Source organism: Lagopus muta, chromosome 8 (genome assembly GCF_023343835.1).
Source record: "Lagopus muta isolate bLagMut1 chromosome 8, bLagMut1 primary, whole genome shotgun sequence".
NCBI classification, from domain to species: domain Eukaryota; kingdom Metazoa; phylum Chordata; class Aves; order Galliformes; family Phasianidae; genus Lagopus; species Lagopus muta.
The window spans coordinates 28,560,394-28,586,319 of record NC_064440.1 but is presented as its reverse complement, the minus strand read 5'-3'; the positions used below and the strand labels follow the sequence as shown (position 1 = coordinate 28,586,319).

At 40.2% G+C, this 25,926-nt stretch overlaps 1 long non-coding RNA gene across 1 annotated transcript in view; it reads right to left on the bottom strand.

The window, feature by feature from the left end:
- Positions 1-7,028: 7,028 nt before the first annotated feature.
- The window catches only part of LOC125696568 (uncharacterized), a 127,276-nt gene continuing 108,378 nt past the window's right edge, over positions 7,029-25,926 (bottom strand). The window contains exons 3-4 of the long non-coding RNA XR_007378413.1: positions 9,200-9,312; positions 7,029-7,627 (exon numbers count right to left, since the gene is read on the bottom strand). This is a non-coding gene — a long non-coding RNA (uncharacterized LOC125696568). The remainder of the gene's footprint in view (positions 7,628-9,199; positions 9,313-25,926) is intronic.

Below are 25,926 nucleotides of genomic sequence, written 5' to 3'. Positions count from 1 at the left end.
GGAAAAATACAAAGAACTACTCAGTTCTACACAGAAGATGTTACGTACATGTGTATGCAGTAATAAAATCTCTAAGAACTTTTTCTTGATTTGAGAACTTCTGTTACTTAACAGAGATTTAATACTCTCTGTTAGTACTTTAATACTGCAATACTTTTTAATTAAAAAGAAACCCAAAAAACAATACAGAGACATAAGATGTTTTCTTGCCTCATATTCGTGCTCTTTTGGTACTTAGGCTGAGAAAACACGCACGTAGTTCGTTCTGCAGATTTATTTAACACATTGCTAAAGGGCAATTCTGACAGAAGATCACAATCCAGTTTCCACTCGCTTCCATTTATTGGCTGGCCTGGCCCATCACTACAGCTACATTACACAAAGGTCGGAGCCTGCTGGGCCCCCTGCTAGGAAGCAGGCTAGTAACAATACATAAGAAGGCTGCTGAGGTAACAAACATTTCTGCCTCAGTCTTCACTGGCAACTGCGCTTCACACATCCTTCAAGTGGATGGGTCAGAAAATGGGGGCTGAGGGAGCAACATCCCTCTTGCTGTAGGTGCAGGTTTGCAAAACATGAGGAACCTGAAGACCCATGTCAGTGGGTCCCAGTGAGATGCATCCCAGAGTCCTGAGAAAATCAGCTGATGTAGTCACCAAGCCACTCAGTGATATTTGAAAAGTCACAGTGGCCAGGTGAAATCCCTGCTGACTGGGAAAAAGGTAATATCGCTCTCATTTTTAGGAAAGGTAGAAAGGACGACCCATGGAACTGCTGCCTTATTGGCCTCACTTCAATGACAAGAAAAATCATGGAGCAGATCCTCCTAGAAGCTATATTAAGGCACACAGAAGGCAGGGAAATGATGAGGGAGAGCCAGCATGGCTTCACCAAGGGCAGGTCCTGCCTGGCCAACCTTGTGGTCTTCTATGATGGTGTAACTGTAACAAGAGAAAAGGTAAGGGCCATTTTTGTCACCTACTTGGACTTCAGTAAGGCCTTTGATATAGTTTTCTAGTCTTCTATAAAAAAAATAGTTTTTTATTATAGTTTTATAGTTACTGTGGATGACATCAAGCTGTGTGGTACAGCTGACATGCCCAAGGGATGGGACACCATTCAGAGAGACCTAGACAGGCTGAGTGGTGTGCCCAGGAGAACTTCACAAGATTCAACAAATCCAAATGCAAGGTATTACACCTGGAGCTGTGGCAATCTACTATCAGTATAAGCTGGGAGATGTAGGAGTGCAGCACAGCTCTACTGATAAGGACTTGGAGAGCACTGGGGAGACCTGAGAGTGGCCTTTCAGGGACGGCTATAGGAAGGAAGAGAACAGACTCTTTATTAAGGTCTGTTGTGATAGGACAAGGGGAAATGGCATTAAACTGAGAGAGGGAAGATTTAGACTGGATATAAGAAACAAAATTATGATATGGGTCATGAAGCTCTGGAATAAATTGCCCAGAGAGATGCCCCATCCTTGAAGACACTCAGTGTCTGTGTGGATGGGTCTTTGAGCACCCTGATCTAGCTGTGAGTGTCCCTGTTCATTGAAGGCTGGACTAGATGACCTTTAAGGGTTCTTTCCAACACATACAATTCTATGACTAGTCCAAGTGAAAGAATTGCATGGTAATCAAAATTAATGATAAGGAAAAATCAAGGGTATCAGTAAAGTGGCCAGAATTAAGCAGTCCTTTCATAGAAGGATAGTGGGGCAGGATCACACTCGACTTGATGACCACATTTTTTTTTTTTTTTTAATGCAATGAATAAACAAGGGAGAACATCTAAATTGAGATCAACTGGATGCAGCGTCAAAATACTAGGAAGCAACAGATAATCCGAAATTTGCTGGAGAATTGCAGAGGATCTTTATGGGCTGAGCCAAGATATCCAGAAAACAGTTAAGAAAAGGAAAAAGGAAAAAGGAAAAAGGAAAAAGGAAAAAGGAAAAAGGAAAAAGGAAAAAGGAAAAAGGAAAAAGGAAAAAGGAAAAAGGAAAAAGGAAAAAGGAAAAAGGAAAAAGGAAAAAGGAAAAAGGAAAAAGGAAAAAGGAAAAAGGAAAAAGGAAAAAGGAAAAAGGAAAAAGGAAAAAGGAAAAAGGAAAAAGGAAAAAGGAAAAAGGAAAAAGGAAAAAGCTCCCAAGCAGAAGCGTTTAAAGACTGTACTAGAATTGCACTTGATTTTGGACAGGTGTCAATGAAATGCAAAATGCCTTGAAACAAAGGGCAAATGGAGTCCCTTACTGAACATCTAATAATTCTTACTATAATTTTTTTTTTATTTTTTTTTATTTTTTTTTTTTATTTTTTTCTTTTTAACATCACCATCAAGGCAAATTTGTCAGGACACAGCACTCTTACTGGGAATCAGTTAAATCTTGTCATTTTGCTAGCACTTCAAGAAATATGGCTACGTTTAGTTACCTTACATGCAAGTGGACTCAGATTTGTGATTATAACTCATAAAAGACCTGAAAAAAAAAATTAGAATAACACCACAACTTTTAAAGAATGGCCCATTATAACTACACTTCAACAGAAATAAATTCTGCAATGTGTGTTCTCCCAGTGCTACACTGTGCCTGCAATTCAAACAGGAAGAAGTCTAATTCATTTGATTATCCATGCCTAGAAATAACAATTTTGAAAAGGAGCAGGAAATATATTTTCTCAAAGTAAATTAAATGAAGAAGGTCCACTTTTCTTGTGGTCATGATGAGACTGCTTTTCTACAGGTTTGTATATTTTTCCTGTGTACTGAAAGAGGATATTCTAAATTAAAACACAATTATTTTACTAAAGAACATACCCTTCTGCCCTTACATTCTGCAGAGCTGAATGTTGCATGCATTATTGAGCCCCATAAGCAGAACAGGTAAATATTATGGCATTATTGAGCAAGTAATTGCTTCCCCCAGTGAATATTACATTATGACTCCCATACAATGCAATACAATTTATTTTATAATGTTTTTTCACAGAAATGCCTCACTATTTACAAAAGTGATGTAACACCAAAACATCCTATTGTGAAATGCTTTAATGAAGGGCGTAAGAGGAGGTGGACAATGAAGAGAGCTAACGAAGCTGGTGTGCAGTGAGGGCATCAGCCTGCAGAGAGAGAAGAAACTAGCTATAGCAGTGCAGCAATTGGACAAATTAATATGATAGGAAAAGGTCTTTCACCAAAAATGTCAAGACAGAAGAATCAGCACAGTACAAAGGTGCTATAAAGGAAAGGAAGAAGATGACTTACCCATATCAGAAGATTCCAGTAACCTTTTGTTAACACAAAAGAAAGCTCCACCAAGGATCTTTCCCTAGTGGCAATCAGCCCTTCAATGGGGTCTAAGAGAGGTGCAGCCAGGCTCCATCTCTTCTGATCACACAGCTGAATTGCCTTCACCTGTGCTCCCAGCACTGACGGGGTCCTTTTCCCAGGCACTCAATCAATGGTTCAGGCTGTGACTCAAGTTCCCATACAGGCAAGCAGCACAACTGCTCTAAAGGATTGCTGCAGGGATACAGAGCGAGGCAGAAGGGCAGGTGATAAGGGGGACTACCACAAGCAGCTGAAAGCTGTAGAAGGGGTTCTGTATGAGAAGGAAGGCAGTACTGGAAACTGAAACGAGGGGACCAAGAATGGAACAAGGAGAAAGCAGAGCGCTGTGCAGACTGCCCAAAGTCTTGAAGCCAGAAAAATGCATGGGCACATCCTGCAGGAGCTCTGTACTCTGGCGTGCAATGTGAGCAGTGAAGATTTCTTTACAAAATGTCACATGAGAAAAGGAACGTTTGTAGGAACCCCTTTAACTGGCTGAATCTCGCTGAATCCAGGGACAGCAGAAGCACAGAAAGTCACACAAGTGTGAATTCCACCAAGCACTTGCAATGGCAATTGCAAGATGCTTCAGGTTCCTGAGCAACAGTGCTTTGGGACCCAGGGTGAATTTACAACAAAACAAAACTTTTTTTTTTCTTTTTTTTTTCTGGTGAACTGAAAAAAAAATCTGCTGAAAAAACTGAAGCACTGACTTTTGGCCAGTTCCAGAGGTGGAGTTCAGGTTCAGAACTCCATTGCAGGAGCTAAAGAATGGAATAACACTTGAACAACCCAGAGGAGCAGCATGTGTATTTTTACAGCTGATCTTGAACCATAGGACACCCATTGATTCTCCAAAATTGTTCTAAAGACAAATGAACTGTAATAGCACACATCGTGCTCTGATTGCATGTTGATGCTGTTTCCTGCGGCGATGCGATGACACCGTGGTAGGACCATTAACCCATCTGTCACTTCCTGCATTTGTCTCAATCAAACTGACAAAAGGATTGTGTAAATGTGTCTGTGGGCAGCGCAAACACAGTGATACCGACCTGACATGCGAGAAAGGCAATTGGTATTGAACAGAGGGACTGAAATGACACAGACACGTATTTGAAAGTAGGATTCTTGCAAGAGGACATTTAAATAAAAGATTTGTCACTTCTCTCCAGCAACCTGGGATCATTGTGAAGGCACACCAGAGCTCCCTGACATTCTTTGACAGTCAGCCTGCACATAACGTGCAGAGCATTGTACCCATCATCAAAAAAAAACAAAACAACGAAGCCCTCTCTCTAATGCCTCATCATCTGAAAACTGAGACACCCACTTACCATTAGGAACATCTGAAAATACAGGAATAGTTTTAGAAAGACCATTCAGTACTGTCAGGAGCAAGGTTTTGGTAATGGCATTGCCTATACCTCAGCCAAAATTTCCATTTCTGTACAAACAAAAATGCTTATGTATTGAAGACTGGAAGACAAGCACTGGCAAACACAGCCTTATAGAGCAAAATCCTGCTTTCCTCTTTTTTTTAAAAAAAGATGGAAAGTATAACATACGTATTGTCTCTTTTCTGCAAAATATGCTATGTCTCTAACATACAGCTGAATCCCCAAAGATGTGACAACTGCTACTGTAGCATTATCTTCTTTCCATATGCACCTCGCGATACAAAAATCCAAATCCTAGGTGCAGATTACTGTAGCCTGAGGAAATAATAATTAAATCATTCCCTGCAACATTTTCTTCTCCTCACCACCTTTTAATCCTAATTTACTGAAGTACACCTGCAACTGACTTTGGCCTGTTATACTGAAGACTGCTAAGACTGTCATGCTTTGGGTGGCCATGAGCACTCCCCAGATGCCAGCAGGAGCTGGCAGACCAGCAGCTCAGCCTCTCACTGGCACCTTGCTCAGCTGGGATCTCTCCAGCTGCAGACACCTGCTCACTGCAGCACAGGGTAAGAGCAGGGCGCTGAGGCAAGAGCAAGTGGAAGGAAGCTCAGGTTAGCCCTGCCACAGAAACGCATCGCTCGCTCAGGACCTCTGGAGTTGCTCTCTGAAATGCAATTGAAGCAGAAAGAACAAGCTGAGGCGGGCCTGGGAAAGCTTGCCTGCTTTTCCTACAATATCAGCTGTCTAAAAAAAAAAAAAAAAAAAAAAAGAAAAAAGAGAAAAAAACCCTTGGCAGATGGAACATATTATTTGTTAGACAAGGCTCCAGGAGGAGGTAATCACTTTTTTTCTTTTTTCTTTTTTTTTTTTTTTTTTTTTTTTTAGCAACTCAATCATCCAAGGATAAAGAAACAGCAACTGTATTTATTTTATTTCCCTAAGTGCAATCTCTCTCCGAAGCAGATGTGACAATTTACTGCCAAAGTAAGTTCATCACACAATTAGCGGTGTGAAAGGAAAGCCCATTGTGCACCATAATGGTTTCTCTCTATTAGCAGTTAATAATTACCGACACCCGCTCCCCCTTCCCACGCCTGGGCTCCGAGCATAGCTCTGTGCAGCGCCCGGGGCTGTTCTGCAGACATCTCCTCTGCAGGGCACGCTGCAAGGACGGGGTGCTCTGCAACGCCTTCTGATAAAACCCATCATTTTCTTACTCACAGCGCCCTATTTTCCCAGGTGGAGCGCAGAGCTGTGCCCGGATTAGCATCGGCACCCCGAGGTCTCTTGATTTGTCTGGTGCACTCGATTACTGTTCCACCGGTGGGATGTTGGATGTGCTGTTGCTTTATACTTTCAGTAATGACATTCCTATAAACTTTTACTGCATTTTCTAATACAATTTCATAAATATTACTAGCACAATATACGGTAAGTTCAACATTTTATATAGAAACCCATAAAGTAATAAGAAAGATTGTCAAAGCCGGACCTTTAAACTACATAATGTGTTTTCATCAAATCACATTCCAGTAACTGACCCTGCCTTGCTGTTTGGTGCTATCAGCATTTCCTATGACAGCATCACTGAGTGTGAACACCTCGGCTATCACTGCTAAATTTTTACCCAGAGAGCACATGAAGAAAATCACCTATAGAGCTGTTTTGGGATGGGGAAAGAGCATTGTTTTTTTTTTCACTGAGAAATCCCAGTGATTGTTGTTTTCTGTTAGAACTTCAGTAAAAGCCAAAATAAAGCCAACAAAGCTCCCAACAGACTCAGTGCATCAGAAATTCATGAAGAGCCAACTAAGAGCATAAAGTTAATGAGTGCCTATCAAAGCCTGTTAAAGCACTGCATACATGCTTCTTGCCTATGAGTAAGGCGGCCTCCAAACCACATTAACCCAGGAGTACTTCACCCCAAACAAGGGCATGCACACCTCAGTTTAACAGGCTCTTATTTCTGTCCATTAACTTGGGCTGTTTGCAGAGTACTACTCCAGGCAAGCCAAAGCTGTGTCTCTTTGCTGCTGCACACCAGCTTCCATTCTTGCAGCACTGCTCTCTCATCCAGAGCAGCACAGCTAACCCCAACCTCACCAGTCCTCCTCACCAATGTGCTCTGCCAACTCATCATTGTTTGCAAAAGGGGATGGCACCTACCTCTAAGGCTCCTATTCTGCATGTCATGCACTAAAATCCTCTTCTCATTAAATGTATTGGGAAATTTTGATACCTAATTCAGGTGCATAGAGTGAGAATACAGACAGCACATCCCATCTCCTGGGATGCACTTGGGAATGAGAGGAAAAGCAAGCAATGTTCAGTTTGTTGAGAAGGAGAGTGCCCTGCTGGATGCTCCAGGATGCCTAAGAGGGATTCCATGTTACCTGGGTTAGAAATATTTATTCAGGCAGCATTACTGTCATAATGGGAAGCTGTTTCTGCAGGCAGATCAGGAAGCAGAAAGTAGACTTTTCATGCTTACAAATGCACAGGCAGCGTAAACAAGATGCTGGATATAAAGATATTTGAATTCACAACAAGCAGCCTGTCGCAGCCATGTAGCTGGCAGAGCGCTGGGCAGACAAGAGCCACCTAATCTGTGGCCTTGATTTCTTCCATTTCCCAGTCTCCTTTGTGCTCAAAGAGGGCTGCAGCAGGTGAGAGCGGAATGAGTAATCCTGCTCTTTGCCTGCATGACTTCCCATAGGAAGATGAAGCCACAACACGGTTGTCCTCAGCAGCTGATAATACTGTGGGTACGTAAGGAAGGATGAAGACATGAAGCACGGCTGAGCAGCAGCCTTTCATCAAGAATGATCATTCATATATTATTTAGGATCTCAGATCGGCACCGGTTGTTCCTCCGAAGATGGATCATAGAGCTGCGGGAAATGGAGGGAAAAGAAATGCGAAAGGTCAGCTAACCCACCCCAACTTAAAAGACCATCTGTGGCACACCGGCCAACCTGTTCCCAAAAGCTCTCAAAGCTGAAGTGTGTCTGACTGATCTCTTGGAACGTTTTTAGGGGACCTGGCGGCTGCCCAGCACTCCCACCTGCAGAGCTGTCTGACAGCACACAGCCTGGCTGCTCCGTGTCTGAGTGTTGGGATGCACAAAGCAGCAGCAAGGATCTCCTCTGTGCACATCCTCCCCCCACGCACAGGCCCTCGGAAGACTTTCCTGGCTCACAAGAGCTGCTGCTGAGCCCAAAGCATATTGTGCCATGTGGGAGGATTTCGTCCCATTCCTCAGAAGTTCTCTGTCTATTTAAAGGCATTAAACTGGATATTTTTGGAAAAGCTAGAAGAAGTGATTTTCAAAAGCACCACTTTCCAGATAATGGAGTTCTTGGCCAGAAGTTATGCATTAAGAATCACCTTCTATAAATTTAATCTGTGAGCTTCCTTTTGCAGGTTCTTCCTCCCCCTGACCAAACCATGGATGGCTGTGCAAGGAGGATTCTGCATTTTACAACCTTTGCTTGTTGCTTTAATATCTGCAAATTCCATCTACTGGAGAATGGGCATTTAAGAACTTCCAGGGGATGTTTCTGTAGAAAGCAAACTGCTTCTCAGTGTATTTGGTCCTCTCACTTTCCAGTTCAGAAGCTGATGACCTGGCTGCATGTTGCTACCCCAACAGATTTCCTTGCAAATAATCCTGGTTAAAAAGAAATTACAGTGTGATGCCACCCACTTGGCACCATCCGTCCAACCACATCGATCATCCATCCAACAGTCAACCCATCACCACCATGCCTGCTAAACACGTCCCTAAATAGAATCACACAATCACTAAGGTTGGAAAAGACCTCCTTGCAGACTCTCCACTATTAATTGTTTATAATGCATCTATGCAAAGGAAACACTTGTGGTGATGTCCCATCAAACGTTCCGGGTTCCTCATTGCAGTAAGTGCTCTAGGAAGTCTGTATCAGCTGTTCCCTCATGGTTGCAGTAAGTCTACTTCATAATACAATATTGCCTTGGGACTCAGTGCAGTAGGCATACATTTTAAAGTTACATAAGATTAATTTTTTATGCCACTGAAGCAAATTGTCTTTGTAATTAAATTTATCTTCAGTTGTCTTTGTTGTTGTTTGTTTTTATAAGTCCAGAATGCTTCTTAGCTTACATTTGCATATGGATTTGATCAGAAGTATTGAAGGGCATTAAAATATAGCATGCAAGATCTATGTTAATATTTATTTTTCCAAGAAAATTAAATACTTATAATTTATTGTTAATTACGTAGAATGTTTTATAATCAAGAGAACTTGAGGGGACGAATCCCTTGTCTCCTGAATTTTTATCTGTTGACAGAAAAAGAACTCATTAGTGTAGAAATAATATCCGTAAGTAAAGAATGGATACATCTCTATCTCTTCCGAGTGAAAGCAGTGAATATCATATGAATTCAGTAATACTAAAAGAACAGAAGACGTGATAGCTACATTATGCATGAACCTGGTGTAGTTTGCTCCTTCAGACTCTGTCAGCTTGCTTGCGCTTCTTCAATCCTTTTACAGCAGAGATCAGAGTGGGAAAGATTCCTTTGGCAGGAGAGCTAAAATTGGATAATAACATATTAAGGGTAATAGGAAGAGGGAAGGGAAGAAGGAGGGATTTCTCAGCAGACTTAAAAGGTCATTATTGGAAAGTTAATGTTGAAATAGCTGTAGGTTCACAATTCTGTAAATTCCAGTTTACCTTCACAATCTCTTTGTTCTTATTTTTTAACGTACAGAACAACAGAAAAAAACAGCTCTGGGGTCAATGAATGGATTTCTCTGCCAGGCTGGAATCACTTCCAAGAAAATGTTTACTACCATCCTATTGTGTTACATTTAAGCGTTCAAAGAAGTGCTTCTCTTGAAATAGCAAAAATTCTATTTTGAATAGATGAAATGTAGCTTTTTAATATTTACATCTCCCCAAGTAATCCTTTCCTATGTCAGGAGCATGTACCAGATACTTAGGCTGCTACCAGCTCCTTTCCTTTCCAGCTCAGGAAAGCATTCTTATTCAGAGCTGCACTTAAGTAAAAGTTTAAGTGCCTTCTTGAATCAGAACCAAAACTGCCACTCCCTAGGTGATAGATGTATTCACTATTTTGAGCTTTACTTTTTTTCTTCTCCTGAGACATCTCCATTTTTTTACTAACAGTTTTCTGGTGAATGTGTTCCCAGAAACAAATGAATTGTGGTCATCACTCTCCTATCCAAGCACTTTATTATAAAAGTTGGATCTATTCAATTTTGTACGTTTATCTCCTTTATTATGGGAACGTTCTCACTTGCAGGTGCACCCGCTGATGTCAAGGCAGCCCGCAACAGTTCCTTCTCCCAGTTCATCAAAGAAAATCATGCTAAAAACTGAGGAGCATGAGGCTGCCAGAAACATGCCTCAGGTGCTTTCACAAGTGGGGAAGGAGACTTCAGGGACTTTGCTGTGAGAATTAGTGGAACAATGAAGAGGAGGGCCTCTTGTTTCTGAGAAGAGCAAAGCAGAGTGAAGAAATGCCCATCAGCTCTCCTTCCTATCATACACATTAACCAAAACTGAATTTAATTTACAAAACAAAGTGAAATCCATTCATTTCTATTGCTTGCCTTACATGAACTGAGAACTTGGTTTTTCTGTCACCTCTTGGTTTGTGTCCCTAACCCATCACTGGATTCAACTCTCCAGCGTCAGTCATTCTATTTTGCATTTGAATTAGAATAATGTGGATAACAGCACCTCTGTTTGCACACTTCTATATTTACAGAAGAGCTGAAGAAGCGTTTTACCTGAATGAGACTACCACAACTACTACCCAGTATTCTATTTTCTAAAGATACCTGACTACTTGGTTTGCGAGGCACACAGTCCATGCAGGGTTGGCTTGAAATAAGGAGTGTGAGAAGGTGGAGCAGCCTTTAGTCTTATGACTCACCACCTTATGATAATTTAAAAGTCCTGGAGTTATTGTGTGCATTGATATGCAGTGCCAGAACCCTGAAAAATTAAAATTTTAAAAGGGAATGATTTAACATTATATTATTGCTTAACGAGATAACAGAACCTTCAAACCCAATTAGATAGCTTCTTGCCGTTAGCCAAAATCAGGCCAGTATAAAAAACCCCATGACTTTGAAACATCACTTATTGACGCATTTCATCCTCTGAAGCTACACAAATTACATGAACAAGAATCTCTCTGCTCAGGGTTATCTTGAGATAGAGAGAGCCGAAGAAAGGAGAACTTTTACATGCCTCTTCTGTGGGCATTTAGAGCTCTGAAATTGCAACTTCCTGTCTCTGGATGCTCGTACACAAGCATATTTCTTTTCAGGAATAGGAACCTTGAGAGTGCCCAGATTCCAAAGATATAACTTGCAAAGACACAGCATCAGATCCTCAAAGGGAGGAAAGCCCTAGCAGCTTGCCTGTTTAGTCTCAAGCAGTGAGCATAACAGACTATGGGTGTACCTCTCATTTCATCCTGGCACCAAGCTCCATGGATGTCATTACCTTTCCCTGAATGTAGTGCTAGAGTGCTGTAATAGTAGTGCACGTATATCTTCAATAACATGGATTTTTCACTAACCTCCAGCGCATAGTTTCTACAAACCACGTGAAAATTCCTAAGGACTATCTGTAAAGATAGCAATTACTCAATATGCATGCTAAAATCCTATGACAAACTTCCAATCCTTCAGAAATAAAGTTTTATAAAAGTTTCATTATCTCATTACATACAGACTTCTGGTGGAGGATGCTGGACTTTAAGCAAAAAACATCTGTCCTTGCTGGTAAAGGAGAGGAAGATTCTGTGCCAACTTCATGACCGCTGCTCTTGGTGCTAAACAGAGGGTTTGCAGCAACAAACCCAAATCTACCCATCCAACAGTGAATCAAAATCAGATTTATACAGCCTACAAAAATAACTCCAACTATCAGTTCAGAAATATTGCCTTTGAAATGAGAAGCAGACACTTCAAATCAATTTGATCTGCATGGATAAGGATCTTTCTAGAAAGTGACAGGAAGTTTAGGCTCATATTTCATCTATGGAAGTTCTGGAGATCATCCAGTTTACCAGTCTTTAATATGCTGCAGTCTCCAATCAAATTTTCATGGGAAAAGAAAAAAAAGTTGGGCTTTGGGTAAGCCAAATCATACAGCAACTACGCATTTTCCTTGCTAGGGTCAACTAATCATCATATGCCAGTTAATAAGCTTGTATATTTTCTATAACATATTTAATTCCCTATGTGACAAAATGTTACATATGTGGTATTTTGAGGGAGGAACTCACTATTTTCAACCATGTTTCTGCTTAGTTTAAGTATCTGGAAGTATTTTCTTGTCAGCTTTGGAGCTCAGACCCTGAATACATGGTAATGTTCACCATGCATGTGACTGGTGCTACAGGTCATACTGGAAATTTAATGTGATTATGGGTTAAGTGATCAAAACAATCACAAAGTTCTTGGGTTCTTGGGTTCTTTTCGAAGTACAGAGCTTGTGCCTCCATCTCACCTCTTGCTCTGAGAATCTCAGATACCCTCACATTGTAACTACACATCAACCTGATACCCTGAGTCCTATGTTTCACTCACATATAGCAATCATATGTTAACCCCCAAACAGAGGTGTGCAGCCTTACAATGCGTGTGGCCTTTGACTTAACAATAGATTTATCTACCGTTAAGCAATTCAATAGATATTCTCAGTAAAACACAAACGTTTCCTTAACCACATATAGTGTTTTGTAGTCAGTCATATCAGTTTGACAAATTCTGAAAAGTGGGATTCAAAGAAAACTATTACATATAGATGAAGGGAGTTATTTGTGATACTTAGAGATCCTTGCCTTTTCAAATTTTAAACTACTTGTTTCATTTCCAATCAGTCTGTTGACTGAAAAATATCCTTCCATATATCTATTTCCTAGATTCATTAAAACCAGAGATCTCTGAAAATCTGGATAGATTTTCACTGGGAAATTAGATACATTTTTAAGATGAGATCAGAAATCTTGTTTTCTAAACATAAGATAGGAGCAAAATAGGGAATGAATTCGGGTGCTTACCTAGAGGAGAAAAATGCCTTACACTGTGGGTGCTAATGGACAAAACTTACTGCAAGTACTGTAAAACAGCATTAGTTCAAGACCGGTGTTTTCTATCCTGGTATTTCCCTTTTTTAAAATTATTATTATCATTTCCTTTTCTTTCTTATCTCCCTTATCTTATTATAATTCAAACCAAATTGAACCAGAGCATGCTTGCCAGCAAGTTTGTTTGGTGTGAGAGGAGGTCAGACTGACACCAGAGAGATGAAAGAGATTGTGGGAATTCCTTGCTGAAAAGCTGCATGGGTTCTGCAAATGTATAAATAATGATTATCTGTGGATTTGTTAAATGTGAATTATATAGGACCAGTCACTATACACTGAAAAATAAAAAGGAATAATCACATAATTGTATGCTTATATTTTTAACATTAGAGAGAATGAGAAAATGCTCATTAAGGCTATGCACAAATATTCCCAAATATGTGCCTGTCCATTCTTTTGCTCATTGCATTAGGCAACAGGCTTTGGTTTAAATCTTTATCAAATCTTAATAGAAAGGGAGATGATCTACTTTCAGGAGGGGCTGCCTGATAAATTGATTGCAGTGCAACTGAAAAAAAGAAGGCAGCGCAGACAATTTGCAAAGTCTGAATAAGGACTGCAGCTCACAGTTGGTTCCATTCGTAACGATAAGAACCATAAGATTTTCAGTGTTTCTATGGGGAGCTTTGTTAAAATAGTGGCACACAATTCTTAATTAGTATGATTACACCGAGTACTGTAATAAATCCTTTTAGACAAAAAAAGGAAGAGTGTTCTGTTTTTAAAATCCAATTTAGTCAGGAGAATGGGAAAAGTTATCTTGTTTTTAACAACTGGGGGAAAATAAACTGGATTTTAATTAGACAAAAGGACTATGATGGAATTAAAGCTAAAGGAAGAACAATGCCTTAACAAAGCCGAGCTGAAGCGTGTTCATACAAAAGTTTCCACTTTTATGTCAAATTGAATTAAGGATCTCACAGTTATTATGTAAGAGTGATAATTACAGAAGAAAAGTTCAGTTACAGAAGTGCTTTAGGAGCCAACTGGGACATATTCTGCAATTTGTAGCTTACTCCATGGAAAGCATCCCTCATTGCCCACATTCAAGCACAGGAAATTCAGCAAGTGGAGATGGAAGGAAGGAAACCCATTGGGAGCAGAGGCTGCACCAGCCTAGCAGCATTGGCGGAGAAGGAGAGTGGCAGCAAAGACAGAACAGACAAGGAAAAACAGGGAGCAGATATCTGTCTGGATACAGAAAGGAAAGCTCCTTTTCTCGGAGTAATTTCCTCCACTTCTTTGTCAACTCTTCCCTTACCGCCACAAACACTGTGGGCTGCAGTTATTCTCCAGCTGGCCATCAGACTGCCTCAGCTAGGATACAGCTTTAATAAGTGCCAAAGTAGGTTCTCTAATGTCTGTCCTGAGAAATGCTTGAAAAGGCAGGTACAAGGAGAGAATGAAGGCATAGAGGTCATCTCGTTGGGCTTGCCAGGTGGGAGCTTGAACACTCAGTCATGCTTTCACAACCCAATGCTCCTCTACCATCTGTATGCTTGTGAAGAAGGTAAGAAAACCAGAAAATCACAAATACCTCTCCAAAGAGATGCGAAGCACACCGTCTTCGCCACGCAACAACTGGCAGGTGTTCAGGCACTAAGCCTAAATATTTGCCCTCTATCATGGCATCTCACACCAATTTACAAAGCCAGGGGACCAGCTTCTCTTTCGTTAAACAGTCTGTCCTTCCCTCTCTCATAACACTCGCTCCAGACTGTATCGATTCAGACAACACATAATTAGTGTTGACTCAGACTAAATTCAGGCTCAAAAAGCACTTGTATCTTTCATCCTGTACCACAGAAGCAAACTTACAACCCTCATGTTCTGTAATGCAACAGTGTGGAAGTAGAAAAAAATCTGTAAATATTTATGGAAGTCTTTAAGTTTTATAGGAGTCACGTATGTATCTGAAGTAAAGCTTTTACTGATTTGAGCAGTATCTGTGTCCATTTTCAGAAATACATACTAGCTCAGAAATAATAGATTTGGATTGTTTTTGAGAAGAGTCCTTGGAGGAAAGGCTTCAAAACATCTTAGTCAGAAAATCAAATGGAAGCAAATGTCACATTTAAGCTCCATAACCAGCAAATAAAGGTCCATGAGTTATATGAGTTATATACACCATGAGTTATATTTTCCTATATATTTTGATTTCTGTAGACAGAAATAAAACCCAGAGTTAGAAGTACCTTCTTTCTTGCTTGCATGTTTCCATATCTACAGATTTGCTGACTCTTACTCAAGAGCTGTGCTGAAAGTATTACCTCCTATTTTATTCTGTTGGCCCACAGTGTCACAGGTAGTTGTTGGTGGCATGGCTGCAGAGGAGCAGTCTGACATGGAAGTGCATATGAAGCAAAGGTGTATCCCTGAATTCCTCCACGCAGAAAAAAAATGGCAGCTATTGAATTTCATTGATGCTAGCAGAACATTTATAGAGACCAAACAGCAGCTTCAAGGAAGCTGAGGGGTGGGTGGTGCATTTTAGCACTGGCAACAAAAGCCAATGTTTTTCTGCTTTTCCTTTTCTCCATTCCAAATCAGTCTGTTTTCATTTGCACTATTATGGTACTTTTTTTCCCAGTGTAATGTCATCACACTGTTCTCAATATACCTGACAAAGATGAATAAAACACACAAATGCACTAATGTGTAAAAATAATAAACACATCTCTGAGAAGGAAGGGAATACTTCTCTTCTGGTAGCAATGTGAACACAATCAGCAGTATTAGAATGAAAGCTTCTTCCATGCAGGTGAGCACATGAAACCTTCTGCTTTATCCATCACCATTTCACCTATCAGCTCAGCCAAAATCTGCTCTCCTAGGCTTCAAAGGGAACAGAACAGACTCACCTCCAGATTCCACAGAACAACTTTTCTAACAGTTCTTTCCTGGTCAGATATTCAGTGAGAAGCATCACTGCAAGCTCATGCATGGCACACAGGGCTGGGGCACAGGTGTTATGTGCCACCTGCCATTAAGATCTGTTCTTCTCACTTTCCAGCTGGTAAGCGTGTCGGGTTTGATGTTAGCTGAACATTTACACATGGCCCATTATTGCAGTGTAAGCCTTTCCTATACATGCTCAAGATGATACCAAGAGCAGCGCGTGCTCCAGTATCCCAAGACCAGAATCAAACATTGCTAAATGGAGAAGGTTAAAGTAGCTGTGTGTGGTGATAATTAAACACATTTGTTGTGTAGCTAGACTTCTCTTTTAAGAGCATCTTGAAAATCAGTATATCTATCTGGCCTGCTAAAAAGGAGATTAGCCTCATCATTAACTAACATGTGCATGGGAGAAGCGGGGTTGAGGTCTCATGATAACTGCAGACCTCTTTCCAAACACATATGGTGCAGTGTACCCAAATATGCCTTTGTTCTGTTGGGGTGCAAGATTAGGTGGAAGGATCTAATTCCTTCTTGTAATATCACATTGACCTTTAGGAGTTTTGGGCTGAGATTTATCTAACAATACAGTTCTTGCTTAGTTATAGCCAAATGTTCACAACAAATCACAAAGGAGAAAAGAAAGGACTGTAACTACTGTAAAACCTGGGAACACACAGAGCTTTTTGCAGTCATGCAGATAAAGTGACTGCTTGCTTACAAACTTATGGTTATCCTAAGTTAGTGTGAGAAAGATGTGAACTCCTTATTTTCTCTATTAGGTGGCACAAAAGAACCTGTGGTTTGGTGTTCTAGGTGTGAAATGATTCACGTTCCTCTATTCTTCAAGAGAAGTCATGTGTGACCTCCCAGTTCGTCTGGCACCATCACCATGCTGCTGGTCCTGTCCCTGTCACACACCTGCACACATCCACAGCCAGTAGTCAAGCTCTCCTAAGCAGCAAATCTACACAAAGCAGCCAAGGTCCTTTAATTGGACCTTAGCATTCAACTACAACCTCATGTACAAAGACTAATTCCTTATTAGTGTACCTATATGTATAGTCTCACCTCTTCCACAGCAGTAACAGCTGAATTTCCCCTGAGAAACTCTCCTCCAGGAATGAAAGGAAACCAGCATAATTTGTTTTAAAAAAAACCAACAACTCCATGAAAATGAAACCATCCTGAGCCTTGTGATCAGCCCCGACCACATGCCAACTGCTCCTACACAGACCAGCCTTTTTCAAAAAGCCAACATGGAGCCTTGAAATGCGGCAGAATTTGGTACAGTGACTGAAGGCAGTGAGTGTGTAGCTGCTGGATCTTTGGATTTCTTTAACATATTGATGCAATACATCAATAGGTTATTTTGAACTTTTCCTACTAAAATATTTAGTGCACAAGCAACACAGAGAACAGAGAACATTCACACTAGACCATAAAAGTGAGTTACCAAAAGAAAAATACAGGACATGTATAGTATAATTGGCTGCAATTCACAGCCGTGGAATCCCAATACCTGAACTCAGCAACCCTCCCTCCACCACTAGTAATTTAGAGCTAAGAACTTACTTTCTCCAAATACTTTTATTTTAAAGCCACCATAACCAACCATTATGGAGACAATTAAGTTATCAGACTGCAAATGGAGCCTCATCCACTCATGTTCAAGCTCTGCTTGCAGAAGCAGGAGGCTGCCTTGAAACCTCTTACAAAGAAATACTAGTTTTTCCCCTTGTCAAGGATACACTTCTGTAAGAACTTTTTGCCTTTTTATTGCCTTGCTCCATCTTCTTTAGGATTATCACGTGTCTCTGACCTACCTTGTTTTACATCAGATCATCGCAGATCATCAGAGACAATGAAAACCCATACAGCTTCACCAAAATCAGAGGGTCTTAATCAATTCTTTGGGTGAGGAACTAATGCTTTAAGCCTGCTGCTTCTTCATTTCTTCTCTCATTCTTTTTCTGCAAGTGCTTCCCAGTATTTCTGTTTCACTAGTAGTTTTTGTCTACTTCAAAATCTCCTTGACGTCTCTTCGTTTTATTTTATCCTCTATTATTCACCTAACATTCCGACAAAAATATTCCTAATTATGCAATAAAATTCTCTGCATTGTTATTTCACTAAATTTATATCATTACATAAATGGCTTGTAAGAATTATATACATAAAAGCTGCCTTTTAAATAAAATACATCAACAGAATATAGTCCCATAAAGAATTTCTCCATTTTTATAAAGAAGATGCAACAAGGCAAGAAACAAAAAATTGTGATCCTGAATAAACACAAATACTGCCAGCAGTTACTTTTACCTACCCCATCATTTTATGGGTAGCAGAGCCTAACAAAATCTACCGAGAATTGCTGCTTTGGGAGGCAGTGTCTTCATGCTGTAACGTTTCAATCTGCTGCATCCTACATAACTGACCATATAACACAGATTATAGTCTCTTCTGCAGTACTGCCACAGCTAGAGCGCCGACATCTCAAATGAGCATGTTGCAAAACACTTTTACAGCCATGAGTAAATTTAGCTGCATACACAGCTCAGTTTTACATCTGCAAACATGCCCTAGAATCGTGTGCTGGGCACTGGCTCTGAAATACTTTTAGAAGCAGTTCCTGGCAATACTGTTGTTTCAGTAAATGGCATGAATTGGGCGCCCTTATTAACTGAAACACATGAATTTGCGCCACTGCAGATCTCAGAGCTTTAGTTGGCACAGTGACTTTATCCAAAGACAGTATTTCTAAGGCTTGGGTTCATTTACCTAAATGCTTCACAGAGCACCGTGATTTTTCCTTTGCAATGAAAGATCTCGGTGTACGGGTCTACGTGCCCACAAAAAATTAAACCCTGGTTATTTTATCACACCGTGCTCTTCAGATGCTGTCAGGCATTCACAAACCACAGGTTTCACCAGAAAGGCTCACAGATGTCAACGTTTTGATTGACACAGCTGTAGTGACCAGCCTAGCACAGCACGGCCGTTTGGCCAGGACTGAGCATAAAGGGCAGTTCTCTCTCATCTCCGTCTGCCTGGAGGGAATGAAGACACCTACTTTTGCAGCTCGGATGCTGAAATCCTTTTTGCTTTCAAGTGGTAACCGTGAATGTTCTCTGGAGTATTAAATGAGAGGAAGATATTATAGTTTTTAACTTTGATGCCCCATTAAGATGAATATGCACCTAATGAGCTGAGAAATTACTGTTGCTGCTTCTTTTTGTACTGCTGTACAAGAGCAGCTAATCAGGACGGGGCATGCTCTTTGTGTTCTTAACCCAACAGCTATGAGTGTTAGAGGATCATATTCAAACATATGTTTAACGCAGCAACAATAAAGGCAATAATAGTTTCCACTGTGAGAGAAGGACTGAAAGGGCATTTCCCTTTTTATTTTTTCTGTATTAAGAGCCATAGTAACTATCCCTTGCAGTTCAGATAGAGTCTGGCACAAAACCGAAGAGCTATCACTTATAAGCCAGATGTCCTCATCAAAACTGTCAGCATTTTAATACCTTCAGACAAAAGCAATCAAAATCACCAAACCCACTGCAAAACCAGAAGTTTTACTTTAAAAGCAATATTGGAGTACTAAAGCCCCTAAACGTAGTGCCTTAAGACTGCTGGAATTTGAAATATGTCCTAGTTTTTAGGTCAGGCTCTAAGATTGAAGCTGTGTCTGATGACACAATATGAGAAGCTAAAGCCAATTAAATTCCAGTGTTATATGCTAATATTCCCTACCTGCCAACTGGAGTGTGGCAAGTCTTATTCACACTGATAAGTGAGCGTGGATATGAAGCGCAGTTTTCTCTTAAGGGAAATTTTGCAACAAACAGTTGACAGAGCAACACATCACTCTGGGAGTAACAAATTAAAAATCTTATAGTGCAAATGAAGAAGCTGGGAATTTAGGCATTTTTATGCCTAAAATAAAACATAAGTTTGCTTTCCTTTCAATGGTATCTTAGAGGAAAGGTGTTATCTAGGTGATGAAGAATGTACCACTGTGCTGGTACCTCTCCAAGGTTTGAGTCCTGAAAGGTGTCAGTCCCCTGCCAGTTCCACAAACATTTTATCACCTAAACCTGCCAAGATGGTAAACTGTATGTGGGTCTGAGCACAGCAACAGCTCCAATGTCCTTTTGCACAGCTGGAAAGTAGCAGTTTATGAAACACTGAGAAACTGGAACTTCTGTGGTAGTTACGATAGGCAAGGAGCTCTCTAACCAACCCTACACAATGGTTTTACTGCTTTCTTGTAAATGAAACTGCAGGGAAGTGAGCACATCTCAACAGGCAAATGCTCCCCAGCTCCTGCAAGCGTTCATTTCCAATACCTGAAAAAGGGAGGCTTGCTTTTTTTGTGTGTTAGTCAAGATGATATTGTTTTCCTCATATATAACTTATGCAAATTGGAGGATCACAAATGATTTTAAAGGGAAAAATAATTAAAAAGAAGAATAAGATAAAAGGATGCATTTTAGATAGTTAAAATAGCTTCTAATTTTCGGCAGTTCTCCTATATCTTCTCTTTTTCTCAACAACAAAACAACTAAGGAAAAATGAAAAAGAATTCAAATTCTGGGATATCAACTGAAAACCAGAAAGTTTCAAGTGAAAAAAAAAATTCACAAAACTTCATATTTCACCTAAGCATGTTATTTTAACTGCAACATTTAAGTGAACACAAATTTAAGCACTGAAGAGTGTTCTACAACCACGACTGTTTCAGAGCTGTTTCCACTTTGCTATGGGTGACACACAGAAAAAAAAAAAAAGAGATAAATTCAATTTTATCCGAATTTACTGGGCTACTGTGGAGAAGGAGAGCAGGGAAAGGGGCACTTAATTCAGAAAATTAACAAAATGACTGTGAAAGTCAAGGCAGGTGGAGAAGTTATGCAGCCCATGACAACCATTTGCAAAACTATTCTTTCATGTTATGGAATGTTTTATAAATCAGCTTAGCATGCATTGAAGTCATTCAAGAATGTGAAAGAAACAATAGGCTTTGAAGAAAATTAAATTATTTTAAGCTGTCAGAGTTATGGGCTTGAAAATATTTGTTTGTTGCTAGGGATTTAAGAAAACTTCCTTTGTAGTGGTCAGCATAGAGAGATTCAGCAAACACAATCTAATAAATCCAGTGGAACACAATTATTTTACTATCCTGCTACAACACGGTGAGTCAGAAGGCTTAATTCCCTCGCACTGCTTTATAATGGACATTAGATCGAAAGTGCTGCCGCATGCATCTGTGTTAACACGCAATGATCCTGCTAAGTACCTTTGCGAGAGCAGCCCTGGGTGGCCATGAGCACTCAGCTCTCCCCAGTGGCTCACTGCAAATCATCTTGTACGCCGCAGACAAGGCCAGTAGCTACAAAAATGAATATGCCAGTAATTTCTTTCTGACAGTGATCTGACACCCAGCTGATGGAAGAAGCTAACCATGCAACCTCTCCACCGCACGTCCTGCTAACGGAGGTTCTCTCATAACACCCATGGGGTTATGGATTCCTGCTAAGAGCAGCAATAGGATGGATGATGAAATTACGGCAGTGTGGAAATGCTCTCTCAATTAATTTCCCATCATGTTAAGGCCATTATCATTAGATGTCATCTGGTGAAATGGAAAAGAAAGAAAACAAACCCAGAAGCCTTCAATACCTCTGAAAGTTGCACTCACTTAGCACAAGATATAATTGCAGGGTAGGGCAGGCCAGCCTCTTGAAAGAGTTTACCTTCAAATAGATCTTTAATGGTATCGATTTAAAAGGACTGACAGGCAGATTGCTTCAGAAACATGAGCACATAAGAAGTTTAAAAAAAAGAAGCCAAGCACATAGGCCAAAAGGAAAGCGAGACCGAGATTCAACACCCAATGAGTTCAACTAAAATTTCAAGTTGTCAGTGACAGCTTTTCCCAACCAAATTTCAACACAAAGCTCACAGTATTAAATGTCTGTATGTTATACTGTCTGTGTAATGATGCTCCTTCTCTCCTTCTAACAATGGCTATTCTTGTTATCTATCATTTGATTGTGTTAGAAGATGAGAAAGTTTAGACTATTATAGACAAGAAGTAACACAATATAAAGTTTACAGGAGGAAGAGATGAGCACTAGTGTGTGGAAGGTTCCTTCTGTCCATCAATCTGTAGGCATGATTTCCCAACTGTAATTAAGGTACAAGACATATGATTAAGAATTAAAACACAGCCTGAGAGAAGGCGTGTGCCAGAAAGAAGTTAGCAGAAGAACATTTACAGTAAGACAGGCAGAAAAAGTGACGACTCGAAAGCTGCTGGAGGGGTTAAAGACTTTAACATAATCAGAGCAAATTCTACATCTGTAAATGAATAAGAGGACAGAACGCTCTGGGCCATACTTTTGTCTTCTGAAGATGTACAGGATCTGTCTGATATGCAGTTGCATTTACAAAGTAATTGCAAGACTTAACAGTATACATGTGCAACAACTCGTTTTTGATCCAAGGCAATCCTTACCACAAAGGTCAAATTCCTCTTGGCTGCGTGAGGCATTGAAAAGAGCCCTGTCATTCAGAGGAAAATCTGGAGGTTGGTTTTGAAGGTGCTGCTTTGAAAGCGGAGCACATGGTGCCACTTCTTGGTTTCAGCTGCACAACATACAGATGACTATCTCCAGCTTTTCATCACCTCCACTGCAGAGCTTACAGCCTGCCACATTTGGTATTGCTTCCCTTTCCATTCTGTCACAAGTCTGTGTAGTACTGACACTCAGAAAGAGGATTTTTTTTACTAGACCAAAGTATTTTGACTTCTGAATTACATTCTATCTCAAATTACAGATAGTTACATGTAGATCTGTACTTTATTCACTTCATTTTTCTCTTCCCTACAAACTTAATGAAAACCAGCTCTAAGCAGGGCTGGCACCTCAAGAAACTTCAGGTAGAGAAAAGCATCACTGCTTGCAGAGACTGTCAAAAACTTTCAAAACAGGGACAAATACCCTATCTTTTGGAAAGATCAGCTTCTCAGTTTGCCTTGGCATTACCTGTTGCAGTTATTAAAGCTCAGCTGATTTTCTCTTTTATGTCCTTCTCTGATCCCCCAAAACAGGACAACAGACAAATGTTCTTGACTGACAGCCCTGAGAAACAAGGCTTCTCTCTCCCAGCCTAGTCAAGGAAAATAGAGCTCATTCCTTGGGGAGTTTATTTATTTCAGCTGCCAGCATCGGCAGTACTAAAGCACAAGGTAAGATCTGTTCCCATTCACATGGGCTGCTTTAGGCAGCAAAATGGAAAAATGGAGGTTTTATGTCTACAGCACAATCCTCTCCAGCTTTGGAAACTGCAAGTCTTTTGAGCATCTCCAAATGTCAACTGTCTGACACCGGGACATGTTAATAGATTCATTAAACAAAAAAAAGCATGCTAACAGAAAGAGCACCCTTCTTCTCAAACAAAAGTTACAAGAACAAAGGCTTTAAAATGAAGATACAGGGAGGAACTTCTGACCGTATGGGGTATGGAATCCCATGCATCCATCCTCAAATACCTTCCAGCCTTTATATCATGTAGATAGACAAGGTGACATTTTCCCAAGAGTTCTGGGTTATCACCATGTTCCCTGATATTGCACTTGATGTTCAATTCCAGTTTTTTGAAAGTTAGCCACCAAAAATGCCTGCAGCTGCATCCGTATCTGCTTCACGGCAATACCTATCTGCACTGGATATTTGCTTTTGCAGCTTGCTATCTAATCTCTTTTTAATCCTAATTAAAAAGTAGGTAATTCTGAAACCCTCCCACTCCTGCAAATGACCTGGACGTCCCTTTGTTTTGTGAGGCAATTTCAAGGACTTCCAGAAGCCTCCAGTTTGACTTGCATCCTACCTCTGACTATCTACATTCTCTATTAATGTGGTGCTGCTGAATTTCTAGTTTGACAAGACTTTAGCAGTGCAGGCAGCAGCGGCAGGGTGCTCAGGCACATTAGTCCTCAGCTTCCCCAGGCCTGCTGCAGCCTGAGGATCTCAAGATAATGGCTCCATGCTGTTACAGTAATGAAACACTGTGAGGTTCCTATTCCATTAAAACTGGGAGGTTGTGGCATTTCATCCTAATTCAGAATGGGCACCATTTCTGAAACTCAGAATGTTAATGGAGACAGGATTGGGTGTCTAAACTAATACATGTAACAGCATTTAAAGTTAGACATCACTGGCCGGTCAGGAACACTCAAGTTAGAAGAAGTAAAAAATACAATAAGAATTTAATATTTATTACAGAACAGACTCCGGCTCTCTAAGGTCCCTGCTGTGCAACTGGCAGGTTTATTGCAACTTCACGAGCTAGGTTAGGTACAGTATTATATAATTCCCTATAAGGTTTGACAAGTCCGTTACGCCTTGGATGTCTTTAACCTTGTGACAGCTTATTGTGCTGATCTTACGTCACGGCAAATATTCCAGAATAATTGTCTGATAATGTCTGACTGCGGTGGCAGCATTACAGAAGATAAAGTGCCATACTAGCCTTCCAGCTTATGGATGACAGTGCTTTGCCCAGCCTCTAGCAGGAGATCCAGGAGACAAATCACTGAAAGCTATGTACTGCCTTTTATCCTGTATCCGGAGTTTGGTTTTTATGATCTGCTTGTCTGACGGTGGCATCATATACACAAGAGCGTAACAATAATAATAATAATAAAGTGCTCAACAAGGAGAGAGTAGCAGTAGATGGCGTGCTGTTTGATAAGGGCTGCTGGAAAGTGGATCCATGGAAGGGCTGCTTAAAAAGCAAGAGGCATAGCAGGTAGTTATAAAGTGAGCCGCCTGCTACCACAGATGAATCCTAATTATTTGAAGTCACAGCAGATTGCTTTTTAAGTTAAAGAGGAAAATTACTCATGCTCTACTACTCACTAATTTCTTTAATTAGCAGCAGGTTAGTCTGAAGATATCAAACTTGAATGCCCAATACACAAAACTTGAGTGCTCATGGCATCTCAAACTTCTTATCTCCTTCTCATCCAGGATAATCGAAGTAGCAAAATAAAGTAGCAGACACCTTCCATAAGATCACAGTATATCCAGGGTACAAATACAGTAATACACTTTATGTCTCAAAAACCCATGGTACCTCCAGAACTAAAAAGTAATGAATATGTTTCTGAAAAATACAAATCCAATAAAAAATTCTTCCAAATTTTTGAACCAAAGTATCTTATTTGAAGGACAGCAATAAAGTTAAAAAGATATGACCGAATATTGCACTCCTATATATATTTTTAGGATCTCTGTCAACTGTTGATCTAATACTGTCATTCTCAAAGACCTTTGTGTGCTCATTAACATAGAACTGGAAAGCTCTACATTCAGTTTTGACGCAGATAAGTATTAAGATCCACAGCATACTAAGAGTAACATCAAACATTATGAGATAAACGAAGACAGAATAAAATCCAAAGCAGAGTTTAACTTTTCCAGGTGATTTTGAAGAGTCCCATCTCCAGCCCCACATAACTTACTGAAGACAGAGGAAGAGGACTGTATAGCGAGTCTTCCTGAATCTCAGTCCCTTGCTCTAATTACTGAAAAAAGTATCTCTATTCTCCTCCAGCAACAGTTTGCTCTCACATAGTTTAATCCATTTTCCAAGTCTTATTTAAAATATAAATAAATGACTAAGCCATTCTTCCCTAACCTATGCACTTTACATCTAACAATACATCAAGATTGAAGATGGCTTTTTTGTGTTATCTGAACATGCAGTAGCACTTTCATATTCCTCAGATTGTGCCACTGCTGAATTCAACTTTCTATATAAAAATCAGAGCCAAAGGCAAGCTTCTGGAACTGCACCTACAAGTCTTGGAAACCTTAAGTATTTTACCTGACAACTCTCAAGAAGTGTTTAGTAAAAGGATTATATAAAATATGAAATAAATATCTGTATTCAAGCTTCAAATGCTTCAAGTTACTATACAAGTTCCCAGTTTCTATCAACGCTCACTGCCAAAGGCTTCTTGATTAATAGCCTGGAGTCCCATTCCACGGCTCCAAGGAAAGGCAGTGGGTGTACTAATCTGTTCTCCACCTGTCTCTG